Source organism: Panthera onca, chromosome E3 (assembly GCF_046562875.1).
Source record: "Panthera onca isolate mPanOnc1 chromosome E3, mPanOnc1 haplotype 2, whole genome shotgun sequence".
In the NCBI taxonomy this organism is placed as follows: Eukaryota; Metazoa; Chordata; class Mammalia; order Carnivora; family Felidae; genus Panthera; species Panthera onca.
The window spans coordinates 12924374-12940831 of record NC_138354.1 but is presented as its reverse complement, the minus strand read 5'-3'; the positions used below and the strand labels follow the sequence as shown (position 1 = coordinate 12940831).

General features: G+C 44.1%; 1 protein-coding gene and 1 long non-coding RNA gene across 5 annotated transcripts in view; one reads left to right on the top strand and one right to left on the bottom strand.

The window, feature by feature from the left end:
* The window catches only part of AUTS2 (activator of transcription and developmental regulator AUTS2), a 1119628-nt gene that overhangs the window by 914899 nt on the left and 188271 nt on the right, over positions 1 to 16458 (bottom strand). The window lies entirely within an intron of this gene.
* LOC132689681 (uncharacterized) lies at positions 4399 to 9730 on the top strand. Its single transcript, XR_009615117.2, has 3 exons — positions 4399 to 4987; positions 8450 to 8566; positions 9222 to 9730. It is a non-coding gene; the product is annotated as an uncharacterized LOC132689681 (long non-coding RNA).

Sequence of the window (16458 nt, the reverse complement as noted above, 5' to 3'; positions counted from 1 at the left end):
CTTTTGTCTCACGGCTCCACCTCTGCTCAGACGCTCTGCCCCTTTGCAGCTCATAAATCAAATTCAACGTTCTTTCAGGCCCACCTCTAGGCCTACTTCCACCTCAAAGTCCACCTCACTCACCAGCCTAAAGGAACCCACTCGTCTCCAATCTCCTGTGACACTCACAAGGAACACGGCACACCAAAGCAACAGCATCTCTTTTGTCCTGCAAAGTCCTCCAATTGTTAAATATAGGCCTGATTTCCCCAAATGACCACCAGGTTCCCTCAGCCAGACACACTCTATTTCTCCCTCCTCCCTCACACAGGATGTACACAAAATCCCCGTAAGACCTGGTACATGAAATACTGCCTTCAGCAAGGAATGCATAAAACAGGACGTTACCACTGGAGAGTAAAGCTCCTAGACAGCTGGGTTCTTGGCAATTAAAGTATAAATGTTCCTTCCCCTAAGCTTCCCCAGCACCCTTAGCATACCGCAGTTCTCAACATAGCACACAATTTTTGGTTTTCTGGTGTCATGTTTGCTTCTCATATCAGAATTAGTGATTCTCAATAGCACAGCTACATCCTAGGTTGTCTCCCTAGTGAGGGCAGATCAGAGTGAGCTGATGATGGTGGTGGTGGTTGTGGTGGTGGTGGTGAAGAGGAGGAGGAGGAGGAGGAGGAGGAGGAGGAGGAGGAGGAGGAGGAATGGCAAACACTATTTACAATGTACAAAGCACTTCACAACAGCCTTACTGGAAAGGTGCTATTACTATCATCATTTAACTGATGAGGGAACTGAGACTCCAGGTTACCTGAGGTCACAAAGCCGTCTGCCTTCAAAGCCCACGTCAACCAAATATCTCTTGAACAGATGAGAAATGACACACTTTGAACACGAAAGTAACCGCAGTATGAAGAAGCAGTAGACTTGGACGAAGATCCCTGGCCTAGAACCTTGGCTCTGTCACTTGCTGGATAGGACACCATAGCTGATGCATAACCTCTGTGGCCCTCGTTTTCTTTATCTACAAAATGAATGGGGCTAATAAAACCTATCCTGTAATTCTGAAGTGAAGAGCAAATACCAGTGAAAGCTCTTGGCAAACTGTAAAGCACTCTACAATTATCTGTCGACTCGGTCAAAAGTGAGCCCTTCATAAAGATCCAAGGTTAGTACCACATGACTCCTGACAGTAGACAGAATGGAGCAAAAGGGCACAGTGACGGCAGCTGGGAGTGTCGTGCACCAGAGCCTAAGAGCACACCGACAACATGGAGAAGCTACTTGCATGAAGTTGACCTTCATTTCCAGCGCTCAATCTACACTACTCAAGTTTCAGCTCTATCCTCACCAAAAAATCTGGTCTTAGCCAGAATAACTGAGTTTAACAATTAAAGGAAAGTACTAACCCCAAACTGGTTTAATCTGATAATATTCTCCTAACATGTCTGGGGGCACGGGGGCAGAATGAGAGAAAATGTTTTAATTTCCAGTGGCTGACAGAATGATCTAAATTCTACTAAAATTAGTGGAAGTAAAATGAATTAATAGAGGTTAAAGTACCCATCACCATGCCTAAAACATAGATGACCAAAAAATGTTTCTTTCCTCCCTTTTAATGATCACCAGGAAATAAAGCTTTGAGATGTCAGAATGATCCACAACACCCATCTCCCAAGGAGAAAGCTCGCCTCCACAGTTAACAGCTTCTCTCAGAAACTGACACCTCTCTACACTCAAACCCAGGCATCATTACCAGCCTTTGTAGTGCTTGGATTTCAGAGGCAAAAGGCTTGGCCCGTCTTTTCACTAGGAAACGGTGCAGCAGATAGCATGACCTCTCTTGGCTAGTTTCAGACTGACAGTACCCAAGCCCAAACACAAATTACTGCCTCCAACAGGAAGTCATTTACTGATAGGGGCCTCTTAGGGTAAATAGTGTGAAAAATAGTCAGGAATGGCTCTGTTGTCTTTCACCATTTATACATAGAACATATGCACAGCTGAAATGTGGAGGTCATTATGCCAAGTTCCACTTAAGTATTAAAAAAAAAAAAAGACTGTAAAGAAGTCTAGAGAAGATGAGAAACAGAGCAGACCATTTCCTCCAACACATTAAAAACCACTTGTCTTGACCTTGTTTCTTTCCAACGAAAAGATCTATCACCCAAAGATGACTTTCAGATTGGTGCTTTCAAATACGTCCATCCTTTGAACTTGACAACTTTCTCCCTTATCAAACTCCCTCTTAAGGATGTATTATCATGTCCACAGGAGAAAACTCCCCAATTTCAGTAAAAACAGGTATGTTAGACTATGTGCAAGATGCAAGGTAAAAGGCAATAGACCTATTCCATTTCAGAAAACATCCATTTTCTATCTACAGAGGAAAGCAAATCATCTATACAGATGTGACACAGAAGTCTTAGATGCCTTATCACATCCTGGCATATCACGTGATTGTTTTATAAGACAGCAGCTTAAAACCATGTCACGAGACTAGCTGTAAATGTCTTTATGGCAAAGCGAGGGTAATCTGCAACTGAGGTATCACTGTTTAAAAAAATAAATTTTAACTGAAAAATAATTGGCTTCTCTCTCCATCTCCAAAAAGGGACCTAGCTCAATAAAAGAATGCCTATTATTCTTGAAGAAAGGAACTGCTGCCTTTCATTAAGATGCCATGAATGCTTTTCCTGTTGGCCACAACACTGTCAAGGGCGGCACATTCTTGGCAGACCCTGCAGCATAAAGAGGGCAGCCCCTCCTCTGCAAGCACCAGCCCCCAGACATCTCCAGAGTGCACGCTCCATTCCCCCCATGCCGCCGGGCACACACTGTGCACACACAAAGTTTTTGCAGATTTTTCCAAGTGCCAATTGAGCCCCCAAGTGCACATTCACTGTGCGGGCTGAAAGCAGGGCTGTAGGTGACAAAGGGAACACGGCTCCTATTCTTTGGAGTCCTATTCAGTACACTGGGTTAGAGAGGCTCCAGACTGTGCGGGGCTCTCTGCCTCAGAGGCCCTCACCCGGGTGGCCTAGCTGGGAGCTGGCCAGTCACTGGTACAGCGGGAGCGTTCCACATAATGGGTGCACGTCACACAGACACCCTGCCAGCCACACACTTTCCTCTCCGGCCTAGCCCAACCGTGTCCTCAAAGCACTCTTGCGAATACAGCTTCCATCCTTTGCTGACAATATATCTTCTTTCCCTCACTTTCTCACTCCAAACTGCCTGAGCAGAAACCCAGGAGAAGTAGCTGGCAGGGGCAGGAACATCACCATTTCCTATAAGGAACTTAGGAAAACAAATGACGTGGTTCAGCTTTTCACAACATTTGTATAGTATTTACAAGGTAGACCAGTGGGGCTTCAAATGTATGGTGCCAAGAAAATGTTAAAGCAACAAAAAGTACGACTCCCTAAAACTGCAGAATCTTTAAACCAGAAATTTACAATGGGTTTTTCTTGGCAAGGAGAGCCTCAATGGAATAATGGTGAAATTGTACTTACTCTGAGGATGTAAATGGAAATACCACACTTGCTGGCACAGCCCAAAGTCTCAATTGCCCGGACTCAATTGCCATTTTCATAAATGCAGTCCCTGTTGAACCACAAGCAGGACTGTGAACCGCCCCGAGCCCAGCTGCTGACTTGTCCCTTTTTCTGTTTACCAAAATCCCTACGTGCCCACAGAGCTGCCCCAGCTGACACCTTGAGTTTCAGCAGTATCTAAGTCTGATAATTAAAAGCAGGAAGGCCTGGACATTTATTCAGACCTAGCATATGTCAAGCACAAGGCTAGGTGCTTTAAATATATTCACAGCTACTCACAGGTACACGAGAATTACATACCATTTTTAGACACTCCCCCTGCCCCATGTAACATGCCTCCACAACTGGAAAGTAGAATGTGTAAGAATAAGTAATTAGGAAGCCTCCAACATGTTCACCTGACACAATGCCAGGTCACTTACAAACATCATCTGACTTACTCCTCATAATAATCCCACACAGTAGGCATAGTCTCATTCATCGAGTGGGAAAGGTAAATAATTTTCCCAAGGTGGAACACCTACCAAATGGAGAAGGATGGGGCAATCCAGCCTGACCAGACATCTGACGCCTGAGCCACCATCCCTGCAGACCACACTCGCCCTCCAAGTCTGCCAGACTCACTGGCCAGTGCTTTCTCATGCTTTCTAATGATGTCCTAAGTGCGTGCCATATGGCAGCCATTGGTCTAGCATCAGAGACACAGGTGAACAGGACCTCCCCAAAAAGGTGACACATAGCAGAGGGCATGAGCCACATGGACATCTGGGAATGTTCCAACAGAATGTTGCAAGCTAAGAGAACAATAATGCAAATTCTCTGAGAATGAGAACGTTTGGCTTGGTTTAAGAACAGCAAGCAAGCTCAAGGGTCAGAGAGGATTAATGGGAGGGGACAGCAGGAGACGAGCTGGGAGGCTCCAGACCATGCAGTATCGTGGAGGCCACAGTAACTACAGCGTCTGAATTGCATTCTTAGTGGAACGGGAGACTAGCTGGAGGACTCTGAACTGAGAAGTGATATGATCTCAAGTTCATGTTAAAAGGGCCACTCTGACCGTTTGAAGAACACTCTGCAGAGATCAGCTGGGAGGCCACGGAGGCAATCCAGGTGAAAGATGATGGCAGTGGAGGTGAGAAGTGTCTGGGCTCTGTTCAGTCTGGTTTTAGCGCTCTGTGGCTGACAAAATCATTCCTACTCCACCCTCAGAAGAACCTGGATCCAGAACCACAGAGTTAAAAAGAACCAAGGAAACATTCAGACGGCATCCGTAAATGAAATCCAGTTGAAAGTTGGAGCCCATAGAAATAGGCTCACTGACGGCATCCTTGAGCCAATGGAGATCCAGCGCTTAGAAAGATACAAAATGTTGAGACAAAGCACGGCAAATGGATAAATTTTACAGCACCACCTTCCGGGTGACCCTCTTTGCCCTCCAGGTACTCTCACCATCCAAATTTGACAACCCTATTACCCAAATTTATCATGCAATTCAATCCATACAGCATCAGGTTTGGAAAAAGCTGGGAGGAACCTGTGTGTCTGTGCTGAACAAAAAAATGGAGCCCCCTTCTCCCACCTTGCCAAGTATAAGAAGTGTTTTTAAGCCTAATACCACTTGTTCTATGCTGGTATGTTTTGGTTTGTGTGTTTGTTTGTTTTTTTTTTTCCAGAAAGACCTTAATTATCATGCTGGAGGGTTGGGGAAAGATGGCTTTTATGTGGTTTTATCTCCCAAACACAGTATTGTCATGGGTTTATTTATTTGTGTTTTTACAGTAACATGATGCTCTCCTGTAATTGAGACTATTATGGAGAGGGCTGGCATGTGTTTTCCACAAGATTAAAGGCAATTTCTGTTTTCAAAGCCAGTACTGCTTCTTGGAAAACTCCTTTCCTATGCTAAACTAAATCCACTAAGCCAAAATTCTACACTCACCTCGTCTGCATTACAGCATTGCAAACAGGACTAGGAAAGACAATTTCATTCCTGCATTGATTCAAGCAGTATTCGCTAAACCCCTACTGCACCAGGTGCTGTGGGGGTGGGAAAATACAGCATAAAATGAAACAACAGTCTTTGCCCTCCAGGGGCTCTGAATCCAGAGGGGAAAACACATAGAAATGACTATGCTACAAGGCAGACTGTGATAAGAGCTATAATACGAGTAAAACAACATACATTGGGAGAACAGAGAATGAAAGACTGATCCCACCTGGTGGGGAGGGGTGGTTGTGGGAAAGGCTATAACGTGAATAGGACCTTCAAGTCCCATAGGCCTGGGAAAGGTATTAAGATAGCAGGAACAGCAGGGCCACAGGCACAGGAGAGAGAAAAGGTAAGGCAATAAGTAACTGAAAAAAATCACCAGAAGGGCTTTGAGTCTGGGTAAGGGGAGCTTAGAGGTATACCGGGGTACAAATAAGATCAGAAAGGGGAAGGCCTGGAGCCAGTCTGTGATGGCCCCTCCTTGACTGAAGACTTTGGGTTTGGATATTCAGAGGACACTAGGGAACCATTTCAGGTGCCCAAGTAAGAAAACACAGGGTTATTACGTGTCAATTACATGACAGACACATCTTAGGTATCCACAGGTGCCTCTTACACCTCACAGTGATGCAAGAGGGTAGCTAGTATGAGTCCCAGATCACAGATGGGAAAACTGGGTATTAGGTCGAGTTTTAATCTGTTCTAGAGTTCAATCCATTCTTCCCGAATCCATGAGTCCATGCTTAAATATTCTTCCCATGAGGCCTGTAAGATTTCTTTTATGGAAATAACTCACAGTGTGGAGAGTGGTGTGGAGTGAAAACACTAGCCAGAGAACTACTTGAGCTATTCTCAGATAAGAGATGCAGAAGGTGTGAGGGAAAGAGGACATGTGACTCTTCCATCTCTGTGCGCCACCTCCATCTCTGGGGGATATATGTACGCTTCGGCATCAATTATATGTAAATATAAAAATCTTGCTTTGAGAGATGTTTTTTTAAACATGCTCTGAGTTTTGGGATTGACAGCATAATACTGTCACCTTATTCCAGAGTATGCTGTCTGGTCCTCAAAAAGTTACCTAAGTTAACTCTAGACAAACCTATTTTACAAGTGAACTAACAGAGGCTCAGAAAGCAGTGGCTTGACCAAGGTCAGGTTGTCAGTTTCTTCTGAATCTCAGACCACAGCCATTTTTCCCTGTAACCGCATTCCCCCCCACCCCCCGCCAAGGAAGGATGCTACTAGTCATGTTCTAATAGAGGAAAGATCAAATGCAAACACAAAACCTTTTTATTTTTTTTAATTTTTTAATGTTTATTTATTTTTGAGAGCGAGAGAGAGAGAGAGAGAGACAGAGCACGAGCAGGGGTGAGGCAGAGAGAGAGAGAGGAACACACAGAATCTGAAGCAGGCTCCAGGCTCTGCTGTCAGCACAGAGCCCAATGCGGGGCTTGAACTCACAAACTGTGAGATCATGACCTGAGCCGAAGTCGGACGCCTAACCAACTGAGCCACCCAGGCACCCCAAACACAAAACCTTTTTAAAGGTAACCCCCACCTTCTTCCTCTATGTCTCTCAAAACTCTTCTTCATCTTCATCAATGTCATTCTTACGACAACTCACTCTGAGTGACAGCTTCTTGTGATTAGTCCTCTCAAAGAGACTAGGGCTCAGGGAGGAAAGAATCTCTCCTTTACTCAACAGCTACTATGTGCCAGGGGCTTTCCATACATCGTTAATAACTGTAACAGTAATAGCTATTCAGTCCTAATTATGGGCCAGGCACTGCACTAAGCATTTGAAATTTTATCACAGTTAATCTTCATAAGAATCATGTGAGGCTAGTAGCTTCTTTTTGCAGATAAGAAAACTGAGGCTTGGAAATGTCCAGTAATTTGCCCAAGAGGACACAATTAGCAAGTCATAGAACTGAAACATGAATCAAAGCCTACTGTGTTCTGATGCCAGTGCCCTCACCCACTCTTCTGTGGCATCAGAGAGGCCAGCATGCTGGGGGCATGCGGTGTGGGGAATGTGTGAAGCAGCAGCCAAAGGGAAGCAGAGTCAGGCAGGGGTCAGATTATGATTCACCTCTTCAGTCATGCTGGGGAGTGCAGACTTTATCTGGATGCTGATCATCAACCTGAGCATTTTAAGTAGGTTAGTGACCTGGTCAAGTTTGTATATTTTAGGAAAATCCACTGTTTTCAATGTACAGAATTGATTTTATTGGGGCCAGGGCAAGCCTGAAGACAGAGGAGTTAGGAGGCTTTGCATGACTCTAAGAAATAGCTGATGAGGGCCACGTGAACCACCGCGCCTCCTAGGTGTTCAATAAATATTTGTTAATTGCGGTATTGATTGGTTACAAGCAGAACAATCTGTTGTACCTATCGGGGCATGTCAGCTCTGTCATATGGCTGTTCCAGTTTATGGTCACAGACTCTGGGTGCAATGTTCTCTCACAGAGAAAAGGCCTCTATCACTGCCAGTGTTGTGTGACATCCTCTCTGGGGTTTCCATCCCCTAATTGCGTACTTCTGCTAATTGAGGAATTCCTGATGAAATGTGAGACCCAGGCTGGGAGCGTCTGTATATATCTGCCTTCTCTCTTCGGGGCAGGGAGGCAAGTAGGTGGGTAGTTGGTGCCTCTGAAGAGGAGTTATGTACTTCCATGATGTGCACCCTCCACTCTGGAACAACCAACTGCATTCCTTGGAATCAAGGATTCTGAGGATTAAGACCTAATGTTGATGGGAAGGCAAGAGAGTGCTGGCTCTGATGGAGAAGGGGAGGGGGGGGGCCTGACTGCCCAGCAAGGAGTGATGTCGAGGTCAGAAGGGTTCCAGAGCCCCCTGACTGTTCTCTGCAAGCTCCTGGTTTCGTATCCCTCATCTCTCCTGACAGAAAGCACACAGGTGCAGAAGCCAACAAGCCACACAGGATCATCAGACATTGCCCAGCTCACCCTTGATCTGGAGACAAAAACCTCAGGATATCCTTTCACCTTGCCCTGCCAGCCAGGTACTTAATTTCTTCCTAACTGTGAGCTTAAGTTCCTTTTTTGGCTATCTGTATAACTGAGGTCTAACTATATAGCTGCTCAGACTCCATAGGCTAAATCAGAGTGGGGCTCACGTGGCCAGATGAGCACCAAGAGCTAAGGGGCCAACCAGATAAAGTGAAACCTATGGAAACAGTTTACCGTATTTTCTAGTTAGCACCTGATTTAGTGCCTAAGCATAAACCTTAAACATTTAGAACACTAAATATGTGAAAAGCAGTTCTGGCTTCTTAAATAAACCGGGAGAGTGCATTATAGTATGCATTTACTTCCAGATTGAATCATTCAGCAAATATCACCTGAACACCCAGTGATTCTCTATTTTAAGTGTGCGTAGAAATTATCTGGGGGAATGTGTTAAAATGCAAATTACCACACCCAGAGAGTCTGACTTAGTAGGTGTAGAGTCAGGCCGAGTATGGTGATTAAACTATGTCCACAAATCCTTTAATTCTCCTCCCTTCCATGGTGGAGCCTGATTCTCCTCCCCTTGAGTGCATGCTGTTCTTAGTGACTCACTCCTGATTAATAGAATGTGGCAGACGTGACAGTTTCCACTTGCAAGATTAGATCATTTGTCTCTCTTTTAAATCATTCACTCTGGGGAAACCACAGGTCATGTCAAGAAGTCCCTTTGGAGGTCCATGTGGTGAGAAACCAAGGCCTCCTGCCAAGAGCCAAGTGTGAGTGCCATCTTGGAAGTGGATGCTACAGCCCTCGTCAACCATTCATATGACAGCAGGCCCAGCCAACACCTTTACCTCAATCTCGTGAAAGAACCTGAGCAAGAACCTCCCAGGAGTTCCCGACCCATAGAAACCATGAGATAATTAGTAAATGTTTGCTGTTTCAAGCAGAGAAATTTGAGGGTAATTTGTTACATACCCATACATAACTAACATACCTAGAAATCAGCATTTTAAATCTCAATCTTGGTGATTTACAACAAAAAAATACCCACCGTGACAGAGTCCAGATGTTTCCAATTTTACATGAACTTTGTCAAAAGGAAGAAAACTACTAAAAACAAAATAGATCGCGTTCATCTTATTTGAGCTCATTGGACTCAGGACTCACTTCATTTCCATGATACTCCTGTGCAACCACTACCCCATTTAAGCTTTATGGAGACAACATGAAGTCCACGAAACTAAACATTACAGAGCAAGTTGGTCCATCACTTGTAATAAATATTTTAAATTTCCAGCAAAAATTTACACTCAGTGGTATAATAATATTGCATGGTAAATATTTCCTGATTTTAAAAGCAAAATTTAATTTTACATTCAGTATAATATTATACAAATATTTGTTTTCAAATGCAAAATTTAACTTTAAATGCAAAATTTCCAGATTTGAAGTGCAACAGAGATTTCTCACCCAGGGACCAAATATGATGAAGGGTCTGATAAACAAACACATTTATTGTAGTAAAAAGCTATAACCTACGATAATTCTTAAGGAAGCAAAAGCCCATGGATGAGTACAGCAGAGCATGACAACTAAAGGCAAGGGCTCTGCGATGAAAATGCTTGGGTTTAAATCCCATTTACGAGCCCTGTGACCTTGTGCAGATTGCTTAACCACTCTCTCTGTGCCTCAGTTTCCTCAACTGAATGAAGGCAACTAAATGAAGCTAACAAACCTAGCTCATAAGAATGTGTAAGGAGTTAACGATTCAACACATGAAAAGCCCTCAGAACAATACTTCGTACGTGGAAGCACTCAATAAATATAAGCTATCATTATATTCCATTCCAATATCATCTCCTAAACCTTTGAATGGATATCCTAAGAAGAAGCAAAAGTTTTGATTTTGTCCTTTCTTGTCTTTCTTCTGTGGCTCTGAAGCTGGTGAAAGACCTCGGTGGGATTCGGTCAGAAAAAAGAAAAGTATCTGTCCCTGCTATCATCCAATATTAACTTAGTGCTCACCGGGGGCATCGCATCTATATTTCCTAAGGGAAGTAAGACTTGGCTCTGCCTCCTACACTTGTCCCAGGAGGAGAAAGTTCATTGCTACTGCAATTTTTAGGATGATTCCCAACTTGAGGTGAACTGCTCTACGTTGCTTGGTTCCTTCTCTACACAGGTTTGCAAAAACCTTGCAGAAGAATTTTCATCTTCTCTGTGTCTTTTTCATAGCCTTTTCCCCTACAGATGGTCCAGTCCACATACTGCTTGGTGTTCTCTTAGAGCTGTACTCTAGTCTTGCACCACCCTACCGTGAGCATTTGCCTCAGAATATGAAGTGTCTCTCACTCCTCATTGGAATTTTTTTTCTTCTGGGCAATCAACACAAGGAAAGTCTGCTTTTTCATCTATTTTTCCCCTTGTTCTGATCCCCCACCAGGGTAGTCTGTCTAAAGTTAATATAGTTCTCACAAGGAAATTTCTAGGTAGGGAGCATAGGTGAAGTATGTTCTTAAAAATGCCAACATTGAGGGGTGCCTGGGTGGCCCAGTTAGTTAAGCTCCCAACTTTGATCTCAGCTTAGGTTCCTGAGTTCTAGCCCTGCATTGGCTCTGTGCTAACGGGGCAGAGCCTGCTCTGGATTCTGTCTCTCCTTCTTCCTGCCTCTCACCTGCTTGTGCTCTCTCTCTCTCTCGAAATAAACTTTTTTAAAAATGCCAACATTGAGCAAAACACTTATACAAAAAAAGCTGTTGAGTTTTGAAAGTTTTGCTACATAAGCTCACTGTATCTGCAGGTTTATCTACCTGTTACCAAGGCTGCTACCTAAGTCTCCACAGGGCCCTGGGCTAAGGCTATGAACGGTCCACACTGGGACATAGTCACAGCCCATCCTGACCAGCCTTCTGTATCTGACAATCAACTGCACCAAGAAAGAGTTCAAGGGAGACATTATTTACCCCTTCATATAAAAGTTAAAATATCAGGGATGCCTAAGTGGCTCAGTCAGTTAAGCATCCAATTTTTTATTTCAGCTCAGGTCATGATCTCACAGTTTGTGGGTTCGAGCCCCACATCAGGCTCTGCGCTGGCAGTGTCTCTCTCCCTCTCTCTGCCTGTCCCCCACTTGCACTCTCTTTCTCAAAATAAATAAACTTAAAAATATATATATATCAACTGCAGCAAGCTCAAGAGACTAAACAGAAAGCAACTCCTGTCTGTGCAGCAATTTTTTGTTTTCAGTGCTTATATTTGAGAGACAGAGAGAGAGAGAGAGAGAGAGAGCGAGAGAGAGAGCTCATCTGGGGAGGGGCAGAGAAAGAGGGAGAAAGAGGGGGACAGAGGATCCAAAGCAGGCTCTGCGTTGTCAGCACAGAGCCTGATGTGGAACTTGAACTCATGAGCCATGAGATCACGACCTGAGCCGAAGTCAGATGCTTAACCAACTGGGCCACCCGGGCGCCCCATGTACAGTGATTCTCAAACTTGAGTGTGTATCACAATCTTGAGAAGGCTTACAAAGTCAAAGACTCCTGGCTTCCTCCCACCCCCAAAGATTTTGGATTCAGGAAGTCAAGATGGGCCTTTAAATTTGCATTTCAAGGGGCGCCTAGGTGGCTCAGCGGGCTGAGCTTCGGACTTACCCTCAGGTCAAGATCTCACAGTCTGTGAGTTGGAGCCCCACGCGTCGGGCTCTATGCTGACAGCTCAGAGCCTGGAACCTGCCTCAGATTCTGCGTCTCCCTCTCTCTCTACCCCTCCCCCACTCGTGCCATGTCTCTCTCTCTCTCTCTCTCAAAAATAAACAAACATAAAAAATTTTTTTTTACTTTGCATTTCGAACGTGTTCCCATGTGAAGAGCAAGGACATTATTGGTCTGAGGGCCACACTTTGAGAACCATAAATCTGTGGTAAAGAGGTGGAACCCAGAAATGCTCCAACTTGAGATGTGAGCAATGTGATGACAAAAGCTGCACAATTCTTGAAAACAACCTGGGTCTGTTACTACCCACGTAACTGTGAGCCCATGATCCCGTATTCTGGCTCTCAGCAAGGGATAAAACTAATAGGTCAGAAGAATGATAAAGCAAAGTCTAGGTTAATAAGTTTGTATGATTTTTTTTTTTAATTTTAACATTTATTTATTTTTGAGAGACCAGAGAGAGACGGATTGTGAGTGGGGGAGGGGCAGATAGAGAAGAAGACACAGAATCTGAAGGAGGCTCCAGGCTCTGAACTGTCAGCACAGAGCCCGACGCGGGGCTCAAACCCACGAACCGTGAGATCATGACCTGAGGTGAAGTCTGAAGCTTAACCGACTGAGCCACCACCCAGACACCGCAAGTTTGTATGATTTTATTCTTCATCAAAGGCATTATAGACCTATCATAGCAAGTCTTTAGTGACTCTTGGAGTGTAGGGACAAAGGTGACCCTTCAAATCCACCCTACACTCGGTATTCTAGAGCCACACAGGGAACCAAGTGAAGTAATTCTCTGACATGCTACAGAGGCCAATAATGAGCTCCAATTCAACATCAAGGGTACAGGAAGTTTCACACAATGGGGACTAAAAGCTTGGACTCCCCATGGTGGACAGCTGCAATACCACTATAGTTTGTGAAAATCCAACTAGAGTAAACTAGAGGGGTGTGCTCCATACATCAGCAACAGTCCCAACTTCCCCCCTCCTATTACCCTGTTTAGTATGGTATCACTGGAAAACAAAATTTAAAGAGCTCTGGAAAATGTCAACAAGCCCCAGAGAGAAGAGTGTGTGCCTCTGTGTTAGAGTCCTTCCCAGAGACACCTGTGAACTGTTGAGTTTAATTAGCTTACAACTGGTACTGACTATGCATGGGAAGATGGGGTTATTTTTTTTATTACAAGTCTTTGGGTTGGGGCATCTGGGTGGCTCAGTCAGTTAACCATTTGACTTTTGATTTTGGCTCAGGTCATGATCTCACAGTTTACGGGATCGAGCCCTGAGTCTGGCTCCGATAGTGCAGAGACTGCTTGGGATTCTCTCCCTCCCTTTCTCTCTGCCCCTCCCTGACTCACACGCATGTGCACTCGTGCTCTTTCTCTCAAAATAAATAAATAAACTTAAAAAAAAAAAAAAAAGTCTTTCGGTTGTATTTTCTGTAACTATCAACAACTAGAGGGACTTTTATTTGGTGGGCAAAGGAAACAGACATGGACCAGGATGGGAGAGGTTTCCAGAAACGCAAAGTCATGATAAGGAAGCAAACCCAGTGAGCGGTGGTATACTGGTAGGGACCGGGAGCTCCCGGAGGGCCTGCTTACAGTCACATGCACAACCTCCAGAGGGCCACCACACGTGACAAGTAGCAGCACTTATTCAAGTGTTATCCCCGACTGGTGCCATTCAGAGTAGACTGCCAAAGAAAAAACAGTACACAGTACATACATCAGCAGTTTCAACAACAGGACAGTATTCCAAGCAAAGCAATTCCTAAGGACAGTCATGAAATGTGGCCATTTATAATTCTGCTGAGACACAGATCTGATTACTGCCTGTTGTAGGAGGAGCAAGAAACTGCCCAGTCCTGCACCCACAACCGAACTTCGTTCTGCCACTCGCTTTTAGTAGGCAGGCATACAGTAACTGTCTTGGAATGAGCAACTATTTGAGTGACCAGAAATGACCATCAAGAAAAAAAATGTCAATGAAATTTGAAAGGGCGATTAATTTACAATGTTTATGGCATGAACAGTCAACAGACGATTCTCTGAAGCACTGTCAATCTGCAGACAACCAGTATACAAAGATCCTTGCATTGGACTATTTAAGAATTCACAAAGGATTTATCCTTAAGTAACTATACCATTCCCTTGGGCCCTCCAGCGGCATATCCAGGCCAAGTCCCAAGGAGAGTAGAACCCCAGATACAGACTATAATCCAGAAAAAGAGAACACTGGAAAAATAAGATACTGGCTCATTCACCCAGAAGAGACAAGCACTTTGACCAGCAGCGATCAGTGATGTATGCTATAGCACACCCGGTATGAGCTAGCACTGTAAGGTTCAGAAAGAAAATGCAAGTTCCTCTCTAGTTGGAGAGATAAGACGGCTGCACAAAATAAGCAGTAATATAAGATAAAATTTCATTAAGTAATGAAATGAGTTCACAGGCAGTGTTACAGGAGAACAGATAAGGAAACCATCAAGGGGGACAGAAGTAGACAGAAAAGCCCTAGCATTATCAGCCAAAATAAGTTATTAGGTCCCCATGCAGGGGACAGGGTGATAAGACCTGTATAAACTAGTTAAACAAGAAATATACCCTGCCCTCAAGGAATACAAGCGCTGAGAGAGGTGGTTCCACCACGGTCTAGAGTTTAGGGGGTAAGTACAGATAACAGAGCACAAATTCTGACCCACAAAAGAGGAAAGAAAGGTTTCCGTAGGGCCTTTTCCATCAAACTAACTTTGTAAGAAGAAATAAATGCAATACCCTTAACATAAGTATTCAGGCTAAGGATTTAGCCAGAGCAAATGTCCAAAGACAGGAAACATTTACAGATTCTAATAAAACACGACACTTTGATCCCAACCTGCTGCTGCTGGTCATGTAATAAACATGAAGGATCACGAGTACATTCCAAAAGCCAAGCACACGTCCTACTTCGTGGCCTCCACACCTCATATCTTGCAGATACCCACCTTGCTCACGTCTGCAACCCATGTCGGTCGGTTACTGAAGTGTCGTCTTCTCAGTGCCTCCTTTCCTGGCCACTGAATCTAAAATTGTGCTCCCCATCACCTCCAACACACACACTGCAGCACTTTGTGTGTCCCCTTCTCCTCCTTCATTTTCCTCCATGGCATCCACCAGCTTCTAACACTCTAGATATTCTAGTCATTGATCTTTCTTATTGACTATGTCTACCACTAGAATGCATGTTCCCTCCCGTGAGGTATTATTGTGTTTTTGTTCACTGTGAGTCCTGAGCATCTAGAACAGTGCCTGGCACATATCATACAAAAAAAAAAAAAAGTGAATAAATGAATAAATGAATGAGTGCATGATGCATGTTTGAATTGACACCTTTGAGGTTTTTCAGACTGTGTATAATGTAGTAAATACTTTATTGCACAGTAATGTCATCAATTTTATATATTTTATAGTATATAGATAGTCCATCAAGGACTTACCACAGAAAAATTTTTCCCAGCACTAGGCATCAACAGGCACATAAAAGCTTTTGCTCTTAAGTTCCATTTCTGTTCTGTTTATTTTTAATCATTCTTTCTCACAGAACCCAGCAGTTAACCCTAGCAATGTCAATTACCACCACTGGAATTGCCAAGTACATCCTTGCCAATCACCCCATTAATTGGCATATATTGTTTTCTTAGGTACTTAACTTTATCCAGGCACGAAATGTTTATTGATAACCTACCATGCCCACACCTTATGCTCAGCGATGAGGAAACAGTGATGTGCGGGATGACCGAATTCTTGTGCTGGTAAAGCAGACAATTTGGGGGGATAATAATCAATATGTAAGGACCAAAAACTGAGATAAAAGTTAATCTGGAGGAAGTGAGGAGACCATGGAAACATGCAGTTTAGGAAGGGTAAAAGATGTGTCACTTACACATATTTCTGAATTAGCCAAGTAAAAAGGTGAGGAGGTTGGAAGAACTCCAAACAGATGAAATATGAACAAATGAGAAGCCTCAGAAACAAAAACACAGCTCCGCAGTAACAGTGCAGGGAGGGGGCAGCAGATCTGTTTGTGGCTGGAGAGGTGGCCAGGGACCCCATTAGGAGGGGCCTTCTGAATCACGATACTTGAATCAATTCACATCAAGAGCCTCTATGCCCCACGGCCTGTGCCAGCTGCTACCAGGAGAGCAGAGCTGAATCAAACTCTGCCGGAATCCCTGACCTTTGGCACAGTCGCTGC